This window comes from Lonchura striata, chromosome 6 (genome assembly GCF_050655825.1).
Source record: "Lonchura striata isolate lonStrDom1 chromosome 6, ASM5065582v1, whole genome shotgun sequence".
Classification (NCBI taxonomy): Eukaryota; Metazoa; Chordata; class Aves; order Passeriformes; family Estrildidae; genus Lonchura; species Lonchura striata.
In genome coordinates, this window is record NC_140708.1 from 10,929,279 (window position 1) to 10,950,594 (window position 21,316).

The 21,316-nt window shown below is 40.3% G+C and overlaps 1 long non-coding RNA gene across 2 annotated transcripts in view; it reads right to left on the reverse strand.

Moving 5' to 3' along the window:
* The window catches only part of LOC144246565 (uncharacterized), a 538,094-nt gene that overhangs the window by 447,493 nt on the left and 69,285 nt on the right, over positions 1–21,316 (reverse strand). Inside the window, exon 1 of one of the 2 annotated variants that reach the window (XR_014956249.1) lies at positions 962–14,893. The exons of the other annotated variant lie outside the window; for it this stretch is intronic. This is a non-coding gene — a long non-coding RNA (uncharacterized LOC144246565). Of the gene's footprint in view, positions 1–961; positions 14,894–21,316 lie in introns of those variants that run through there. 2 annotated transcript variants of the gene reach the window in all.

A 21,316-nucleotide genomic window follows, 5' to 3' on the forward strand; every position in this document is an offset into this window, starting at 1 on the left:
GGAACATCTGTGAGTGCTGCAAGCACTCTCATAAACCAGATGCTCTTATCACAGCTTGTATCCCCAGCTCATGATGAGAAAGAGCTTTGTGTCATGTCCCCACACAGCCAGGAGTGAGACATGTGTTGCTCTTAACACTGCTGGGGGACACAATCCCCGTTTGTGGATCTGCCTTTACTTACTGAAACCCAGGATGGCACAATGAAGAACAAATGCCTTTCAAACAGACATTGTTTCACCTCTTGCAAAGTAAGAAGCTACTTTATGAACAAGGAACAGCTGTGGGCTAATTTCTGTATCCTTGTCAATCACACGAAAACCTTCTATATTAATCAGTCTCATGTTCCAAGCCATAACAGAATTAGCATTCAAGTACACAGCACAAATCATTACTTACATTGTCATCATTTGTCAGACAAATCCTTCCCTCGTTTTCTAATGATATGGCACAATTATTGAAATGTCATGTAATATAAAACTTGCTGGGAAAAGTTCAAAATTTTTAGAACTCCCATATTAAAACATGCTACTAGGCCATCACTATCAAAACTGTGAGTCTCCTCTGTTGAAAGCCAAAAGTTATTTCAGCATCAGGTTTATATACTTCATCATACTGTAGTTTTCCTTGTAATTTCTGTAGACTCACAATTGTATCTAAAAGGCATTTCTACAGGAAATAATTCCTGTCTGCATTGACTAAAAAAACAAATGGAAGAATGTACACAAGGCACAAAAAAACAGCCAGTGTAGCAATGCAGTTCAGATTCCCTCCTTGAGACCCTGGGCAAATGAGCAAGGGTCTTAAAAACACCTTTTTCAGAGGCTGGCAACTTGGGAGCCAATGCACAGCCCTCCCAGGGAGAAAAGAGTGAAAAGGAGGATGAAAAGCAGAATGCTATTCCTTCTTTCTTTCTGCAGCTGAGGACATGGAGTGAGAAAACTTGCACTTTATTAGACTCACCAGAACTAATCCCAGCTCAGGAGATCGTACAGCCCTCTCACAGTTGCTGGATGAATCATCTTCCCTCTATTTCTGCTCTTGTAGGTCACCCAGTGATACAGCCAGGCCCTTCTGCTATTTCTGTGGCTTACTGCTCTGCCTGAAGTGTTTGCACACACAAACAGGGTGGGGTTTGTGACCTGAGTTAACCTAATAGTTCTATCACTGTTTTAACCCAAGTGGTGTCTTTCAGCACCAAATCCTCTCTATGTTCTGCCACCCAATCTCACAGGATCCCAGTAAACAGCACCAAGAGATTTTCATCCTTTTCTCTGCTTTTCTCCATTGAGTTATTAGTTTCTTGCTTCAGATTCCAAGTCCTCAGAGCCACAAAACTGCTTTTTGTCCCATCTCTGACAGCACTGTGCATGTGGTCTCCACCCAGAGCTCTTAGGTACTACACATCGCAAACTACAACTAGTAATACTAAATTGATGATACAAACTTGGTCGCCTCACTTCTTTCTGGAACAGAATTTCAAGCCTATTTCTCACAAAGAACTGTTATGCCACCCCAACATGTATAAGTTGCCTATCACCCTGCTGTGCTACTGCCATCCTATCTTTCAGGGACCAGGACTAAAGAAAAAATTATCAATAAGCCACAAATGCACTGAAGTGGCTGTGCCCAGTTACAACCAGTTAATTCTCCACCTTACGTGTCTTATGTACTGAGAAAGGTTAGAGTCAATATGTGGATTGGCCTTTAACTCTGTCTTTTAAGAACTTTCAACTTTAAGTTCTTTGTAGCTCCTCAGCCCTTTGTGCAGGGGTTTCCATGAGACCTTCAACACCATGGAAGTCTTCTACATCAGCCTTCTGGGGAAGGGCTAATTATTTGGTAGGAACCTTCCCCACCTTCTCAGGATTGCCATTTGAGTGTAGATCAGAAGGAAAACACTTAGTGGGATGAATTTGTAAGTTCAAGAGCAGAAAGACATTAAATAAAACCCAAAGCAGGTCAAGCATGAATAGCAAAGCCAGATCCTGTGAGTGAGGTGTGCACCATTCATGTGCAAAGATTATAGCACTCAGCTTTACCCTTCTGCTTAATAAACTCCTGCTAAAATATGAACGTGTGTGAACGGGAGGCTGCATTTCTCTTAACTCAAAAACCTCTTTCCCTCCTTCTCTCACAATTAAGAACAGAATAACCACTGTGAATTGACACAGCCATCATCCCCAAAGGCAGGTCACCCCTTGCTACTTGGGGATAACATAGGAACTTCAGCTTGCTCCTACTAAAAATCTTTGAAGTTTCACTGGAACACAAAGCTATTAAGGTTATCGTGATAGTCAAATGTCTTAGGTGTTTGCACTAGTTAAGATTCCACTGAGTCTTTCAGGCACATCTATCTGATGTACAATCTTCTTTCCACTGTCACTACTAATTATTTCTGATTCATTAGCTTTCTTTCCCTGAATTACTATGACATTAAATAAATAAGAAGAATTAGCCTAACACCAAACTATACTTTGAATATGAATCTGTAACAAACATAAAACAAACTCAAAAGTAACACACTATTATAGAGAATTTAGGAACCATTTGTTGTCAACTGTCTTTCAGATTTCTGCAGTCAAGATAGGAATGCATGTGGCCAAGATGTAATTTCTGATTTAATGTACCATTGTAATTTTTTTTAAACATCCACTTCAAAACTTTAAGTCATGTAAAATTCATCCTGCAAATTCAAAATCAGATTTATCCATGTTTAGTACCTAATTTTACTATCTAGCATTCTGTTAACATTTTCAAAAGTTCATAAAATTGAGCTCAACAAGAAGAGAAAGTACTTATTTTGTGCATCATACTAATGATACTACTAACAGTCTCACCAGTTTTTTTCCAGAACTTACATGTAAATTAACATGGTGTGTAAAAGTTGTACTAAATAAATAAAGAATAAGAATTAAGAAGCTCATCCAAAGGCCACTAGGAAAAGATCAACTTCAGTCATATTTTATCCTAGTTCATAAATTAAGTCCAAGACTTGGCTTTATAGAAGGCACCAATTTGTGAACTGTAGAATAACAAACATGGGAGAATGAAACGTGTCCCTGAAGATCTGCATATGATAATTCCTGTTGTAGAGATCCATGTCTTCAATAAAGGTGAGGGGTTTTCATAGATACTGTTCTGTGGCTTCCACCAATATTGCAGGCTAAAGCTTCAGAGTTGAAGGCAGATACCAAAGATTTCCAGGCCTGTTTCTAATACAAACATACCTACCCTCACCTTCATAAAAAACACAGCAACAGATTTTCCTTCCACATGACAGGGATGGAACAAGAATCTCTATTGCCTTTCAGTTATGGTATCTTCTCTTTCCCTTCATAATATATGTAAAAAATCAAAGGGACGAAGTGGGTGACTGTACAGTTGTCTTTGATTCACTTTAAATTATAGTCCTGGCTTCTGAGGGAGGACACCAGCCAGAATAGGTAGTAATTTCATCCTGTCATTATGTGCCAGTTATAACTAAGTTCTGTCCTTTCAGAAACCTCTCTTCTTGCCCCTTACATGCATAGCCCTCAGCTGGGTGTTCTCTGAATAACTCAGAGCCATGCAGGTGAGAAGCACATTCTAAAGTCTATTAAACATCCCCCTCTTTAATCACAGCTCTGCTGTGTCTTACTGTACAATTGCTTATTAATGTTGCTTTGGTGATGGCAAAATTACCCTAAAAGATTCAGCTCATGATAAAATTAATCTTTTAAATATTTGTCTCCTTGATACATATATATCAGTTATATTTCAATTTGTACAAAGGTGTCCTGATTTTTCTTTTGTTGATGTTGGTCCTAAGCTTCTTACATTCTTGTGGGTTGAAAAAGTATACAGGGGAAATTACAACAAACTAATTTTACAAATGTAGCACATAAAGGAGAGGCCTACAAAGCTGTCTTTCCACTTGTGTAATTGCTAATTGTGGCATATGAATTTAGATGCTCAATACCAGCGGATGTAACTCAAAAAGGTAAAGCATGTCATTTAGGTAATTTCTTTTTATCTTTTACAAATCAAATTAGTTTCCTAATCTATCATGCCATATTTAATAACCCAAAGAAAGAGAAAAAAAATAATAATTTACCAAAGTACTTCAGTAACTGTTACATTGTGCTCAGACATGCCTTTTTCCCATTCCCTGCGACCCCTGTGACTCTGATCAGATAACCCTGGACCCCTCCTTCCTGCCCTGACAGGGTTGGTGGAGAGCCAAGAAGCCCTCTCTGCCCAAAGCCTGGATAAGCTCCTGACATTTCCTGTTTGTTCTCTTTTGCCCCACTCTTTCCCTTGGACATCACAGAATAAAGAGAGCTGCACCATCATATATTGGGGTAAGAGCCTCTTCTGGAAATCTTTGCCATCTCCTGATATTCCTCCCCTCAAAGCCTCAGATCTCTGGGCTAGCCTGATAATTTAGGGGCTGGGAGGGGGGGAAATATCAAATAACAATTTTTCATGGCTTGCCACTGGAGGAAGAGGCCCCAAACCAGATTATCCCGATGTGATCTCAATATGAGGAACCACATCTCTTGGTCAATAGCTCCACCAGACACAGGCTACAGATCCCTGCATTCATCATCTTTTTAAATATCAGGGAGACGTGACTGCTTTAGATGAGTGTTGTGCTTTGGGAATGGAGCTCCTCAATTCAGTCTCCCACCGAGATTCTTCAAACCTCCCCCCACTCTTGCTTCCCACTTTCCCTTCCCCAACCCTTGTGGTGGCTGGAGAGGGGAACTGGATATACAAAAGATAAAGACCACAGAACAATTTACTGGAAACAGCAATGTGATATAAAAACAAACAGTAACAACAACAATACTAATGACAGAGGGTGCAAGAAAGAAACTATTCACGTGGATTCTGACAACAGACACCTAACTGCTCCCTACACTACATATCCTAGACCAGGAGGAACCCATTCTCCTCAGAACAGACTCCTTTCCCCTGGCAATGGCATGAGGTGGTAGAGAATAACCTTCAGGTCCTGGCCTTGTCCCTCCTGGCTACTGCAAAAAATTAACCCTGTTCTGGCTGGAACCAAAATAGATGGGTCTGCAGGAAACTGCCCCTCAGCAGCAGCACACTTCAGATTTACTTAAAACCATCACAGAGAAAGAAGATAGCCCGCAAATTCCAATAACACCTGACCACAGCTGAAGAAAAAGCAGCAGAAATCCCCGAAATATACAATCTGCTTCTGACTCTGTTCATCATACCAAATACCTTTTTCTCCTGTCAAGGAATTTTTCATCACCATACTGGAAGCCCAGTCAGTATTCACAACATAACAGCCACATCACACTCTTCCCAAAAATGCTGAGCTGGGTAATGTGGCAGAGGCAAAACAGGAATGTCTGTCTAGTGACAATACTGGTAGAATTTCTCTCCCCCCAACATGCATTTTCCATTATCCTTTTCTGCCCACATTGGTCAAGTGACCATGTTTGGGTTTTCCATGCTAGTGAAGAACAATTTTGTGTGCAGCACAGAAAACAGTCTTATTTTCCCATACAGAATTCACTCCATCCCAGCACAGCCATTTCTAACTTCTGGTCCTAGCCTAAGCCACCAACCAAGTTTTTCTGCAGTCTGAGAAAGAGATACTCATAATCAGTGACAATGATTCACTTTGTCTCACACAGCAGACTTAAAATGGGATAAACTCACCCTGGAGTTATTTCTTCCACCTCCAACAGTAACATTACTCAACTTCCAACATGGTAATTAGGGCCATAAAAACACTTTTGAGAGAACAAGGTATGCACTAATAGCCTGTGTTGTGATAAGAAAAGCAAGAAAGGAAGGAATATCAAATTCTTTCAACTTATACATATAACTACCCAAAGCATTTTTTAAAAAATCACTACAAAAGGCCCATTCTGATTACACTCTTTCAGGTGCTTTTACATTTAGTTGAATAACATATCTCAACTATCATTCATCACTGAACAATAATCTACCTTTCTCCTGTTTCACTTTCTCACTCCTGAGCATCACCTCTGAATCCAACTTTCTGAAAGTAAAGAAATCCAGGCTGGTGAGCTTGAAGCATATTTCACATAACCCTTTTTCCCTCTGGACTCTTGGTGGCACACCAGCTGCATAAAATTTTGTAAAGCAAGTCTGGATCGGGTTTGAATCAAAACTGAATCATGAGATAGATTCCATGGGGTGCCATCCTCCAAGGACAGGCTGCTCCAGCAAGGGAGCAAGGACCTCTTCTCTCCACTGGGTCTCCCACTGGATCTCAGCCTCCTCCAGGCATCCACCCAAACTGGCATGGGCACCACCCCACAGGCTGGGGGTGGGTCCCTGCCTCCCCCGTGGATCCCCATGGACTGAGGGTGGATCTCTGCATCCCTCATGAATCTCCATGGGCTGCAGGGGCACAGCTGCTTCACCATGGGCATCACCATAGCCTGCAGAGGAATTTTGGCTCTGGCACCTGGAGCACCTCCTCCCCCTCCTTCTCCACTGACCTCGGTCTCTCCATGTTGTTTCCTTCACATGCTCTCACCTCCTCCTCTTCTGACTAGAAAAAAACTGTGCCTCCACTTTGTTTTGTTTTTCTTCTTAAATATGTCATCACAGAGGTGTTACAATCATCTCTAATTGGCCCAGCTTTGGCCAGCAGCATGTCCATCTTCAGAGCCATCAAGGATTGGCTCTGCTGGACGTGGTGGAAGCTTCCAGCAGCTTCTCACAGGAGCCACCTCTGTGGCCCCCCCTGCTACTGAAAACCAAGCCATACAAACCCAACACAGCTGGTAATTCATCCCTGTGCACAAATCCCAGGGAATTCTGAACTCTGATTTCTATAAATAACCTATTTCATTCCTCTTGTATTCTGAATTGCTGATTACACGGTATTCACATTAGGCTTTTATATTTCTGCAAGGACCCTAACTTACAATAACATGGAACAAAGCTTTACCTTTCAGCCAGATCTTGCTCTCAAATAGGCAAGCATAAATCTGGAGTAAGTCAATTGTTCTTGTGTTTTCCCAGGACTTACACTAATGTAGCATACAACTGTGTCCAGAGCACTGAATTAAATTGCTTTACAAGGCAATACTTTAATGTTAATATTATTTAAATTAATATAAACATGTCTTTCAGTTATATTTCACATAAGACCAATTTCCAATGCATTAATTCAATTACCTTCTTTTATGGATTCAAGTAGGCTTCTAGCAGTGCCAGAAAAACAGCTCGCAAAACTCCTAGGAAGACCAAACTCTAAGTGCACACATTATTTGCACGTTATTTGTAAGCTGAGATTTACATGATGAAAACATAATGACTAAAATTCCCTGATTTGGGCAAAATTATGTTCTCTGCATGAGACTATTGGTTTTTTGTGCACATTTGTTTCGGGCTGTAACCTGCATATAACACACCACATCTTGCTCATCCCAAAATCAGCATAGCTGAGTTCCTTAGCTCCAGTGGAACAAAGTTTGGCCTATGTTCCATGTTGGGAGAAAGAAATTCTACTTTTTACTTCTTTTATGCAACATAATCCCAACTTCCTACACATTCATAAGCAGGAAGAATAGATATCCATTTAGTTTAAAACCATCATATAGCAGAGAATAAATTTTTTGGCCATTAATGCACTCACAGCACATCTGCACTTGCCATGTGTGTGAGAGGGGCAGGACTGACAGCAGCATGCAAAATCACACCCCCACCTCCAGCAGCACAAGGTGAGGATACTTGGAGCTGGTTGTGCTTCTATCCCTCAGCATAATCTGCTAGAGAGAGACCCCAATGGGACATATGGGGAAGGAGGAGCCTGGTGACAAAATTAGACTTTTTGCTCATGTAAGGTTTGTTTCCCCCTGTTCTCCACAGGTACAGTGCAAAGATTATCACAGTTCACAGGATACACCCCACAAGTTTCACGGACTTAGACCCTACTCATATTGCAGCCCTCTGCTTGAATGATTTAATTCCTCAGTTATCTCCTTTTATACATATTCAGAAGTTGCTATACTGAATTAAGTAACTCTAGAGGTGTCACAGACAAATCAAGAAACTCAATATTAGAAGATGGTGGTACATTTCCATCTTCTTTTTGGGCACCAAGGCGTCAGTAAGAGTTGCCCCTCTCCTGAGAGAGCAAAGAGCATCCAGCCTTCCTCTCCAGCCAAGAAACATTCAGCCATAGCATTTGTCCTGTGATTACAAATTAAATGTTTCCATCTGGCTGTCAAAGCTGAAGCAGGGCTCAGCCAAAATACCATTGATGTTTTTTTCATAGCTTTATTGTCCTTTAAACTTTACCTATGCTTTAGCTATACATAAAAATAGCAGGGCAGCAACTAAGGAGAACATGGAGTGTGATATCATTAAAAAAGGTTATATCTTCAAGTAAAGTAGCACAAAGATGTCTGAATTTGGTGTCCTATAAAGCAGAAAATGACAGATTGTTTCACAGCATCCATCCAGTACTCTTGAAAAGCATCTACATTCTCAGAAAAAGAAACAACCATTGTTTCCAAAGACGACACTCTTTCCTTATGCCCATATTAAATATTATTTTTTTCCCTCTAAACAAACATTCTGTTACTGAGAAGAAAGGAAGAAGAAACAATCCACAAAAGTAAGTCCAAACCATTCATCCATCCAGCCAAGCACCAAAGCTTTAGCTTGATCCTATAAGTTCATCCTGAGTGGGAAATGCTCCCACTGAACCTGGCCAGTCTCATAGGACTACAGATAACTCTGGAGTACAAGCCTGAAGGAAGTGATACGCTGCCCATGCAGATTATCTCTCATCTTGACCCCTGAGATGCACATATACACAAAAAGAATTCGCCTGATATAAACCAAACTGAGCAATAGTTTTACTGACCTTGTCTCTCCTTCTGGGTTTTGTGCAATAACACACACAAAGTTAATTTTTCTCCTAACTGCTGCAAAAATATTATTTCAAGACCTAATATTGCCTTTTTGTTCAAGCAAACCTCCTGTTGAAATGAATATTTTTTATTAATGTTTATATAAGACCAAAGAGAGTTATTTTTTTATTTACTCTGTAAAGCAAATAAATGAACAGTGAACATTAAAATAGTACATGGGTTTAGATATTCCAAATCCCAAACAGCTCCAATTTAATGTATGTGTATTTTTCATCTGTATAATTAATGTTTCTAAATATACCCAGAGAAAAGAAAGAATATTTACCTTTTTAATATTTAATATTTTGTAGTCATATAGATGGAAACAATTTAAAATGGGTATATTTCTGGGCAAAGAAAATATCTCCATTACAAGGCTGAAACACAGGTTTGACTGCAAAACCCTACCATGTATTGCATCCTGAATAACAAATAGAAAACAACTGACCCCAGAACATTGAGATGAACTGTAAGTAATACAGTGTATAATCAAATGCAAAATATTATTTCAAATCTTGTACAGTGGTTCATACTCATTTTATTTATAAGCTGAAATACTTCAAAATTATATCAGCTTCAACTTCTGCCTCCATCCCAAGGCCTCACATTTATCATTTTTAAAAATATTATTTGAAGGCTGCTCATTTCAAAACATCACCAATTGTGATTTTTCTCATCATCCCTTAAAATCCTTCTAATGTAGCCAACATTTACCCATTTCCTGCACACTCTGCTAAGAGAGCAATGGGCACAGCCTGGCAAAGAGGATGGGAGAACAGCTGCTGGGACCTACAGGAACCTCCCCAGAGCACTGTGCTCTCCATGGGATAGGCATGACCACCCCCAGAGACCAGGGTGCCTTTTTTAGACAACTGAACTATGTTCTTCACTTCATCCAAAGGGAGAAAAATAATGTTTATTCTATGCCATGTAAACTACATATTCCAATATTTTTACTTAGGTAAGTTTTAGTAGATAAATTTAACTATATTTTCTCTAATAGTAAAAGTGAATCCAGATTATTTGACAGTTTCATGTGTTTGTACTACTTTTTCAATACCAAAAATTACTGTTGTATACACAGCAAAGGCCAATATCACTATAAATTCTACACTGTGAAGGATTGACTCCCCACCTCTTTAATCTGTGTATCACCTTTAAAAGACTCTCCACCCAAATCCCATGAATTTTTTTTTTTTTTTATCTTTATCTAATCCTTTCTTATTATTTTTGCTTAATTTTTATCCATTCTTTCTTAGAAACAGTAAGTAATACAAGATTGTTCATGGGGAACTGAAACCTAGAACTCCATGGCTCAAGTTAAGACCTCGTATTTTACCATTCGAGCAATATACCAGTCTTCATATTCTACACAAAAAAAAAGTAGTTTCATGCAGGTTTTTATGTCTGAGTCTTTTATATGCAAATGATGAATTGAAAATTTATTGCAAATTAAGGCTGTCAAAAGGGACACTTTTCTGTTGTTGCCTTTCATTTTAGCCAGTGCCCTTGAAAGGGTCTAATCACATGTGTCCAGGACAGCGCATATATTGGAAGAATAAACACCTCCCTGAGGAAAGAAGAACAATGATCGGGACCAGCTCTGGCTCCAGGGCTATTTTCTCTATTTTGCAATGGGGTTTTTTTATTACATTTTGCATATTCAAACATGCACAGTCAATTATACTCAATTTATCTATTCCTGCACTACAGATTTCTAAACAGGCCATGTTCATCCCTTCAGTTTTGCTACTATATCATTTTGGTAGTATGAAGACGCCTGTCAAAATAAAGAAGATTCATGAGTCTGAGTTACCAGCATTTATAATTTGTAGGATCGAGGTGTAAAAAGCACAAACCACCTCTCCAAAAGAGAGAGCTGGCAAACTGTCACTGTAGCACACCACTACAGCAATGACAGAGGCAAAAAAAAAGAAGCAGTACATGTAACACTCCTGCTTTGTGAGCCCCTTTTTTAGCATTACATTACCAATGTTTTCCCTTGAAGCTGTAAGCAATGCTGTCAGGTAGGGGAACTCCTATGAAAACTCCTAAGAGATAGGGGTGTTGAGCCAGGAGAAGAGAAGGCTCTGTGAGGTGCCTCAAGGGGCTCCAAAAGAGCTGGAGAGGGACCACAGACACGGCATGGAGGGACAGGACAAGGGGGAATGGCTTCCCACTGCCAGACGGCAGGGTTAGATGAGATATTGGGAAGGAATTCTTCTGTGTGAGAATGGTGAGGCTCTCAATAGGTTGCCCAGAGAAGCTGTGGCTGCCCCTGGATCCCTGGAAGTGTCCAAGGCCAGGCTGGACAGGGCTTGGAACAACCTTGGATAGTGGGAGGTGTCCCTGCTCACGACAAGGGGTAGAACAAGATGGTCCTTGAGGTCCCTTCCAACCCAAACAAATATATGATTCTATAACACAAACTAGGTTATTCCCTTTTTACCCTTGAGCCAGTCAAGTTACATCCATCCTACTTTCAAACAATTTGTATGGACCTTGAACACTGCACTACTGTGAAGGTACTGGAATACCATGGAAAATATTTCCTTGCAGAAATATTCCCTATAAGCTTTGTAGGAAATTGCACAGCCATGCATCATCCCTGGCATCACAGCACTTGTCCCATCACAAGCAGCACCCCATCTCCAGCCTTGGTGTTGGCCCATTTTGCAGGATGTAAAGCAGGTAACTGAACCTCCTGGTCTCCAGGATGCAAGTTCACTGTTTGATGGTTTGTGTTGGGTAAAGTAAAAATGAGTTTCCACCTTGAAACTGAGCATTAATAGCCCATAAAAAAAAAAAACTAATAGTAAGAGTGGAACAGCTTGTCATGAGGGATACATTTTTTCTACCCTGGTAGGAGCACACAGAGCATGGAAGGACACATCAAGTCTTCACAAGCTGCAGCAGGAAGTTCACTTTGTCTCCAAGCAGACAGTGCCAACTTGCCAAACATACCATATTTATGGGACAATCCTTCTATAAGCCACTGCTGTGGTTTAGGAGTGGCACTCCCCAGTTTAGTGCTCTTGCTGACACTCTGAACCACACTGCTGCTCGCTCGGGGCATGAGGTGGATAATGTCTAGCAGCCAAATAACACAACTTGTGCATATTGCACCACTGCAGCCAGACACAGACACACCACACAGCCTCTCCCCCCTGACTCTACTGTGTCCCACTCACCTGGAACCAGAAAAAACAGCAACTATTCTCCCTTACAACCAGCAGGGCTAATTCTCTTGCAGTCAGTAACATCTGTGGGCAGACCTTGCTGCATTTTGGTGTTTTGGAACACAGCAGTGTGGTGTGGCCTGCCTCAGTGCTGCCCATTTCCAGGGGTTGCCCCACAGAAAGCAAGAACTGCTGCTTTTTGTCCTATTGCTTGTAAAGCTCCTAATTTTGCACCACCGTGTGGGTACTGTATACATTGCACAATTTCCTTACATAAAATCCCTGTTCTCCGGGCTTATAATTTTAATACAAGATTGATATGCACAACCCTTTTTCTAATGAGCAGCGATAAATAACCCCAATTAGATACCTAATATGAGAATATTTGCCCTTCACTTATAATTGCCTTTTCCACTCATAAAGGGAGAGGTTTTTGTCTCACTTATATATTTACTTATAATTTTCCCTCCCATGTTAACATTTCCACTGCCATTTGACATTTCATTCTCAAGATTTTCTCTTCCAATTATTTTTTATTGGCTGTGATTTTGTGTCTTTTATTAGAGGTGCAGAGGGCCAGCTGCCAGAAATTCAACCCCTGCTGCAGAAACCTTTGACACAGCTTCATCTAGACATTTGAACACTTTGTCTTGGCTAAGGCCATTATTTTTATTCAAACTGCAAACCACTAGCATATCCTCATTATTTGCACTCAAATACTCTTTATCCATTTCCACATTTTGCTCAGTTGCTTACCATCCCACCCTGACTTGCAGTGTTAATGGTTACACAGTTGTTTCCTCTAATCCAGGGATGACCCATTAACTTCCCAGACTATTTTTACTCTTCACTACTTCAGGTTAATTTGCAGTCCCTTTTGCAGCCAGTGAAGCTGCATTGGTTGTATTATTCCAAGCAGCAGACTCTTTTTTGAGACTGCATACCAGCTCCTTTAACTCCATTACCCAGCTCTTTTCCCCTTTCTAGCACTCTGCCTTTGGTTTTATCAGGGTGCTAAATCTTACTTGTTTGGCTATTCAGATGACTTAAACTGGGCATTGTCACTTCCCTAAACAGTGTAGTAAATGCTTATCATTCCTTAATAACTCCTTGCTACTCAGCAAAGCAATAACTTTGCAGCTGCTGTTTTTATCTCAACATCTGTTTCTTTCCTCTTGCCAGTTCTTGGGGTGAAGAGAAAAGTTTTTGTCTTCGTTTCCTTTCCATGACCATTTGTTTTGGAAGACTTTTAGGTCTCTACAAAAAGATTTTCCAAAATACCTTATCAAACCAGCTCTTTGAATAGTTTGAATTTTCCTAAGCTGCTATTTCTATCAAGTACTTTGGGGGTGGTTTGGGCAGGATTATGATTGATGCATACCATAAAGGTCATTGGAGGCTAAAAAGGAAATGGAATAAAATGTTTTGGTCCTTCTCTTCTAATGATTGCCCCTGAACTGTTTCTGAATCTGCACTGAGCTATCCTACTCTGCACAGCCTGGGCAGCTCATGAACAGCAAGATGTTACCATACAAGGCTTCAGAGGCCAACAGCAATAATGCCCAGATCCTCCACTAGCAAAATGCTAATCCCTGGAATTATTGCTTTTCTATTTTGTGATCCCAGCCCTAGACTTCTCTGGATTTTCTCCAGACCTGCTTCTTGAGACTCCCAAAACAGCAGATGCTTTTGGCTTCCCACTGCCTCTTCAAAAGGGACAGGCAGAGAGACTGGAGGCTGTAATTGCCCTAAACAACCCCATGCCAACTTGAAACCAGGCCAGTGTTGGACAAGGGTAAAACACTTGAGTTATCTGCCGGGCTGCCACAACCCTGAATCAGAACAGTACAGGTCAAAAAAGGGAGTTCCACTAATCTGCAATTTCCAGGCCAGAGCTTTGTATTTCAAAGAGCAATTGGAGACTTGGCTTGACTCTGATTTGGAACAAAAGACATATATTTCCTAGCTCACTCACAGAAGAAATCACTGTCTCATCAGCCAAAAGCCCCAGGAGCCAGAGCTGTGGCTCAGCACAGGCCCTGAACATGGGGAGCTGGGACATGTTGGTATGAGACCCAATTGAGCCAATGGGAAACCAATTCCTCCAGCAGTCCAGCTGGCTCCTGGAGGAGCACTAGCACAGCAAACATCTCCTTTTCCATGAGCATTCCCATTTTCCAGCAGCATTCACAGCCTATCCTCTCCCTCCATCTGGAAAGAGGGATCCAAACTCACAGGAGATTTGTTCTTCAGAAAAGTGTCTGCTAGGTCCCAGCACTCTCACAGTATTGCCACTAAGGCCAGGCTTCACTGTCTTAATTCTCCTTCAATCCTACCCTTAAATATACTGCAATCTTTCTCAGTCATGTTCCTGCAGACTATTTTCCTAAATTAACATATCATATGCACAATTTTCAAATTAGCATTTCCTGATTCCATTCACATAATTCTTCAGGAATTTTCTGTGACAGGAGTATTTGAGCTGTACATTAAAAGTGGATTAAAGCTTTAAAGACAGAGCAGTTCCTCTTAGGTTCCTATGCACTACTGCTACAGGATCTGACTGATTGAAATTAATTTTCTTTTCATAATTTTGTACTGAACAAGTGAAAATAACCTCCAGGAAACAACAAACATAATGGTTGTCTGTTGAGTTGTGTTTGCACTGTATATTCCCTCATAATGGTTTGTCCCTCCATATCCCCTCTTTGTACCTGTTTGGTTCATCCCAGTTTCCCCATCAGTACCTGTATGTCCATCAAACCCCAACCCATCCCTCTGTCCCCTCCCAGGTGATGTGTCCATCACCTGGTGACGCTTCCCCTTTGTCCAGATCCTTCCCCCAGGGTCACCAGGTAGCTGGACCCTGGCTGGGACTCCTCCCTGACCCCCTCCTCAGGGGTCACTCTGAGGCCTTGCCCCCAGAGAGCCACTCCCATGTCCTTCCCCCACTGGCTGCTCGGGTTTCCCTGACCCCCTATATCTCCAGGCTGGGAGACCCTCTGTTGTCTTGCTCTGGATGTCCTTCAAAGTCAGATGTGGCCTGGGATCTCTCCAGGCCCTCATTAAACTTTGGAACTAATCCTAAGGGACAGCGCCTCTTTCCTTTGCTTGTGGGACCAGCTCATCTTTGGACTCACGTGGGAGCTTCTCCAAGCCCCCTGGGATCCAAGGAGAAGTTCCTTCCCTCTGCCCGCCTCGCCCCACTGCCCAGCTGGCCAGGGTACACCGGGGACTAATCCCCATGGATTCGAGAGTGAGACACAGAAGTTGTCTTTTTTAAGTTCTCAAAAGTTTTAAGCAATAGTAATGGGATGCCTTAATAAAAAGGAAGTTACACTTTGTAACAAAATTGAGTATTACTGCCTTGGGTACCTACAAATTTTCAGAGGTTTTGGAAATCCATCTAGACAACCGCTGCACGTCTGTAGAGAGTGACACAAGCCTGATTGGTAACACCTATGAGTGTATGATCCTAATCAGTAGTATGTCACTCTCTACAGACGTGCAGCGGTTGTCTAGATGGATTTCCAAAACCTCTGAAAATTTGTAGGTACCCAAGGCAGTAATACTCAATTTTGTTCAGTTGTTCACTGGTGATTGCAGGTTCCTAACATCACACACTTGCTTTAATGTGAAGTTGTATTACAGTTACATTTCTCCAACATTCAGAGTTGTTTAAAATGCTTCCTCATTCCTCTAGCAAACATGAGTCATCTACTAGTCATTTTAAAGATTGATTTTAATTTCTTCATTACATATGGGTATTTTATTAAAATTCAAATATTGTCCTTTCATTTACACCTTTTACAAGGCATCTATCTCTTAACTGATGCTTAGGACTGTAAGATCCCTGAAAGTTTAAGGAATTGTGTTTAGAAAGCATCTAATTATTTAGTGAATATTTAAAAATTTAATGCAGAAATTTTAATTTTGTAAATAAGTTAAGGCCACATTATCACCAAGTTTTATTTTAAATACAGTAGAAAATTTTTCTCACACTCTTCTACTCTGGTTTGCACATTGCACCATTCAGTGAAATGTGCCAGTGGATCAAAACAGGTAGGTAAGTTTAAAGGTTTTTTTCCTCCCTGAACTGCCCCCTTTAAATACAATTTCTTGACCTATTTATAAAAGAAACACAAGTTTGGAAGAGGTTCCAAATATCTTGTGCAGGCAACCAGGTCAACCGCAATAATGCAACTATTTGCTTGCATTAATTTTTTTAATAAAGCATTGGTTGCTTTGCCACTTACAGTAAGTTCTTTTTGAGGCTGGATGTTTGCTCTGCAACACTTACCTTGACTGTCCTGTATCCAAAATGATTCTTGCTGAACAGCCAGAGGCCTTTAGTGTCAGAACTATGAAGCCAAAAATTTAGATAAAAAGGACAAGAGTTTGCAAGAATATGAAAGTTATAAAACAAAGAGTAAGATCCAAGCTGAGTTATCCATAATGTCTAATAGGCTAAGGTTTTTAATTAAAATATTCCTAAATTTGTACACTCTTTTCAACTCACCCTCAATGAATATCTTTGAACATTCCCAAAAACCTGTTCATTTTGCAGCTTTGAAGTATATGAATCTAGAGTCTTATTTTCCTGACTGCATATTTAAATCTTTCAATTCCAGTGGATATTCTTGAAAAATATTCAATATACAGTCTGGAGCTTAATGCCATTTTTTCATAAGCTGCTTTCCCTTCAACCCTTCATGTTTACCAAAGTATTTTCATTACACCTTATGACCATTCTTTTCTTTCATGCTACAAACGTCTGGGAAAAGCACTACAATAGGCTATAATTATTTTCACAAAGTCCTGGTTTTCCTTTGATTTTTCACAATATTTCTCTATGCTGAGCTAAGAAAAGGAGGCTATGGGGGGACCATTTTGCATTCTACAACTGCCTGACAGGAGGCTGGAACCAGGTGAGGACTGTCCCAGGCAACAAACAACAGAATGGAGAGGAAACAGCCCCAAGTTGTGCCAGAAGACGTTTAAGTTGCATATTAAAGAAAATCTTCTCATGGCAAGGGTTGTAAAGCATTGGAACAGGGCAGTAATGGAGTCACCATTCCTGGACACGTGGATGTGGCACTTGAGGAAATGGTTTAGTGGTGGCCTTGGCAGTGCCAAGGTGGGTTGAAGGTTAGACTTGATGATCTTAGAGGTCTTTTGCAATCTTATTGGTTCAGTGATTCTAAGATTAGGGCAGAGATAGGGTGATACTTTACTCTTGTTAAAAACTCCCAGTTGCAGAAGAGAAAGCCCTTTAATTCCTAGAAAACACTTTTAGTACATACAATGAACTTTCCCCAGCACGCAGTTAATTAGCATTATTATTACATTTGTATTATCTTACCACTGAACAATGCCATTGTGATACCCTCATGCAAAAGCTGAGCAAAAAGAGAAGGTCCTTCCCCAAAGCTCACAAGCCAAGCAAAAAGCAGTTCAAACTGAGCAAAGGAAGGTGAGAGATAAGGGGTCAGTTTCAGTTAGAAGTCCTCTACAGGCAAGTCAGAAGTTTTTGGTTTTTTCCTTAAGAAAATAAGGTGGCTTTTACCCCGAAGGGTGAAGGTGCACATTCAGCTAAAAAGACCTGGTAAAATAAAAGATGGAAAAACAAACTTGCCGTGGAGAAATCCACCACAGACAAATTTCCATCTGGGCTTTTCTGGGACGGAAGGACATGCCACAGCACACTACACACTGGCTCATTGCTGTGGTGAGCTGCAATCCTTCATAGCATGGGAGCCTACAAAGAGATAGGACGTGACTCACTGTTGACAGGAGGAACATATACACATCATGCCACGAACCAAACAGCATTGAACCTCCAGCCAAAATTCAGAGTGATCAGATCAATATGACTGCAGATGTTTGGCAGTATCTAGTGACTACTCTCCCACCATGTGCTTCAGTAGGTTCTGGATTTAGTTTTGGAATACCCAGGATGAAAGGCAGCAGCATTATACAATATTTTTATTCCAGTTTTCCCATCACTTTCTTGCAAGCCAAGTTAATTGTAGTTTAAGTGACACCTTCCACCTAGAGGAGGTTTTTATACTTTCAAAATTGTACAAAATCACTGAAAGTAGGAGGTTGCAATAGCATAGGTTAGAGATCTCTGGAGAGCACCAGGGCAGGTAAAAGGTGTGAATACTGACTCTAGATTTGGAAAAGCTTGAAGCTGTAATGAGGTTATGTCAGATGAAAAATGTAATTCAAAATAATCTTTTCTACCACCATAACTGCTGTTGTGAAAATTAAATAATAAATCATTCTCTGAGAGGAAGCAATTTTAAAAAACAGTTTTAGATCTGAACTCTGACAACCATCATGTGCTTTTTGCACACCTTTCACAACACAATTTAGTAGGCTGACACTTCATATAAAGAACAGAAAAATTAGGTGTTTCACATGTGCTGGTTTCAATCCAGAAGAGTTCAGCATGGTTGCTAAGATTTTAAAATAAATTAACTCATCTATTTCAGCTAAGTACAAAATTAGAAACACTTTGCATCATAACATTACCTCTGTGCACTTGCTGGAAAATGGAACTGGATAGTTTGAAATGTATCCAATTAAATACAAATAGCTTGACTAGCAGCTTGTCAGGACCCCAAAGTACTACCTGATTTACAGCTATTGTAACTGAGCACTTTACACATGCTCTTGTTTACGTATCAGTACATTATTAACAAACTTAGCCTGCAGCTTCCATACTGCATTATGGGACACTGAACAAGAGAGCACCAAACCTTAGCATGGCCATATGTCCCATGGCAAATGACTAAGAGGTGGGTTTTTCCCTAACATTTCCATACAGTGTCACCAAGTTCTGAAAGAATTGAGGAAACAGCATCTGTAAGCAGAGGTGAATTGCTACAGTTCATATTATTAGTGCTACACTGATGGCACACCTGAGCAACTTTCCAATACTGTGGTATAGAAGAAAAGACTGGGAACTCAGAATCCCAAACCAGCTGTGGTAGGCAGCCATGGTGGGCAAGAACATAGCTGATCTCATTAAAGAGAGAAAATTTATGCCCAATTAGATGGGCTAGATGGCTTCATCTGAAGTTTTAACATACATATTAAAAGCAAATGTAAAATTTAGTGCAGTCCTCAGAGCCTAAAGCCAGCAAAGGGTGAAGAGAGACCTTTAAATGTTACTGGAGCAGAAAGTTGTTTTGCAACCAGTCCTCCTAGAGAAAACATGTTTAAATCTATATGGAGCAGAAACTACTTCTACTGTGATAAGATGCAGCCTTCCTCTACTTAAAGGAATAACTGAGATAAGAAACTAACCCTGTCAAGACTCTTGAAGACTTAAAAAGTTGAGAGTGATTATGAAGTGGGGATAATCCATCAAGAGGAAAAGAAGTATTCTTTAAGGCCAATGTCTTTATTACCCATGTCTGGGGAATAATACTGAGCTGAACTGGGAAGTGCAAAGTATCTCCTCTGATGCAGGTTGCCAATGGGAAAAACAAACACATTTAGGGGTGGTTTTGTTAATTTCTTCATGTTCTAGATGTTAACTTCCAATACATGTATTTTCAGGCTGTAAGACTGGTTGCTTGGCCAGGATAAAAATCTCAAGCAAGCTGAAAAGAGCTTTTTGAACTGATCGTCATCTTCAAGCAGAGTGGGGAAATGCCTTTCTAATTAAGTGACCCTTTTTCGCACAGAAACTCTCATCAAGGATGGAGAGAAATTCTAAAGAGGAACATGGGGCCAAGTGAGGCAGGACTGTGTGGATGCAGGAAGAAAAGCTGGCCAGGGAGCAGAATTTGCTGTGATTCCAAAAGGTGACTGAACCAACAACTGGAAGCAGTGACTGACCTACAAGCACACCATGGATCAGGGAAGACTTAGGTATTAAACCTTCATTTTATTCTTTCATCTAGTCTCATGTTAAAAAAAAAACTAGTAATTTTTTTTTCTTAAGTTAAAGAGACTTTCAAGTCTTTTCTCAATGCCTAGGAGTAACATGTAAGTACATCTGCCTCAAAGGTTTGGCCACAAGGGACCTGTTCACAAACACAACAAATTATTCATTGGGCACCCATAATCTTATGTTCTTTGTGCTCAGCTACATTTCAGGACATTTAATTCAATTAGCAGTCTTAATATGTTCCACTTAAGTCTCTAAGTCATTGGTTTTATTCTGCCATGAGTATGGAAACATTTACATAAACATTATAAAACTTTGAGTAACATCACCTATTCTTTTATCTAAAACATTTTAAAAGTTTATGGGGTTTAGTTTTCTACATATTAGAAGTAGAATTAATGATTTACTGCTATTATAGTCTCTGATATTGCCTAACAGCCTTTAGCCAGTTTGATAGAGTAACTAATATCCATAAAATTTGAGTTACATTACAGGAAAAAAATTACACTCCACACATGGAGAGTCATAATTTGGAAAATAAAGCGAAAGTGCACATAGAGGAAGCAGAAGAGAAAACCATAAAATTACTTTGTTGCAACTAACAGAGACAGAAGGAGCGATGAGATTACCTTACACACTCTTTGCATACAGGGCTATAATAAAAACCTGCAATTTTCTATAGTTTCAAAAAACAACTGCCATTGCTTCCGTAGCCTGGCAAAATAACCCAAAGTAGAAAACATCCACAAAATAGGCATGCTGGGACAAGCACACAACCACGCATTTAACATGTGCTGTCACAGATTTATCCATCCATGGAAGTGTGCAACCATACACATGCACTTTTGCAGCCTTAGATCCACGTGAACTGAGCAAAGGTTTTGGGGATTACTATTGATCCATGCCCTTTCTGTCTCTGACATACACAGGCCACGCTCATGCCTAAGGTCTGGGGGGTTTGCTCCACTCCAGTGACACAAAGCTATTGTAAACCTTGTTCAGCTGCACAGCAAAATTGGATTTACTGCACCTCTGAATCTCCAAAGCATGGGAAGGCATCCGAAACCTACCAGTAAGCCTAGCCTTGTGCTTCCCACAAAGCAGTATGTGCACCAGAGATTATGTGCTTGCGTATGTTTTAATCCTGCCATCACTTTTCTCTCTCAGACCATCTTCAGTAAAAGACCTTTACATTCTCTGAGCAATATTTCACTCATCATACAAGAAAAAAAAAAAAAAAGAAAAAAAAAAAAAAAGACTTGGTTCAGCTTAATCTAGAAAATTTATGTCTTAAGACAAATAATATTTTTGAACT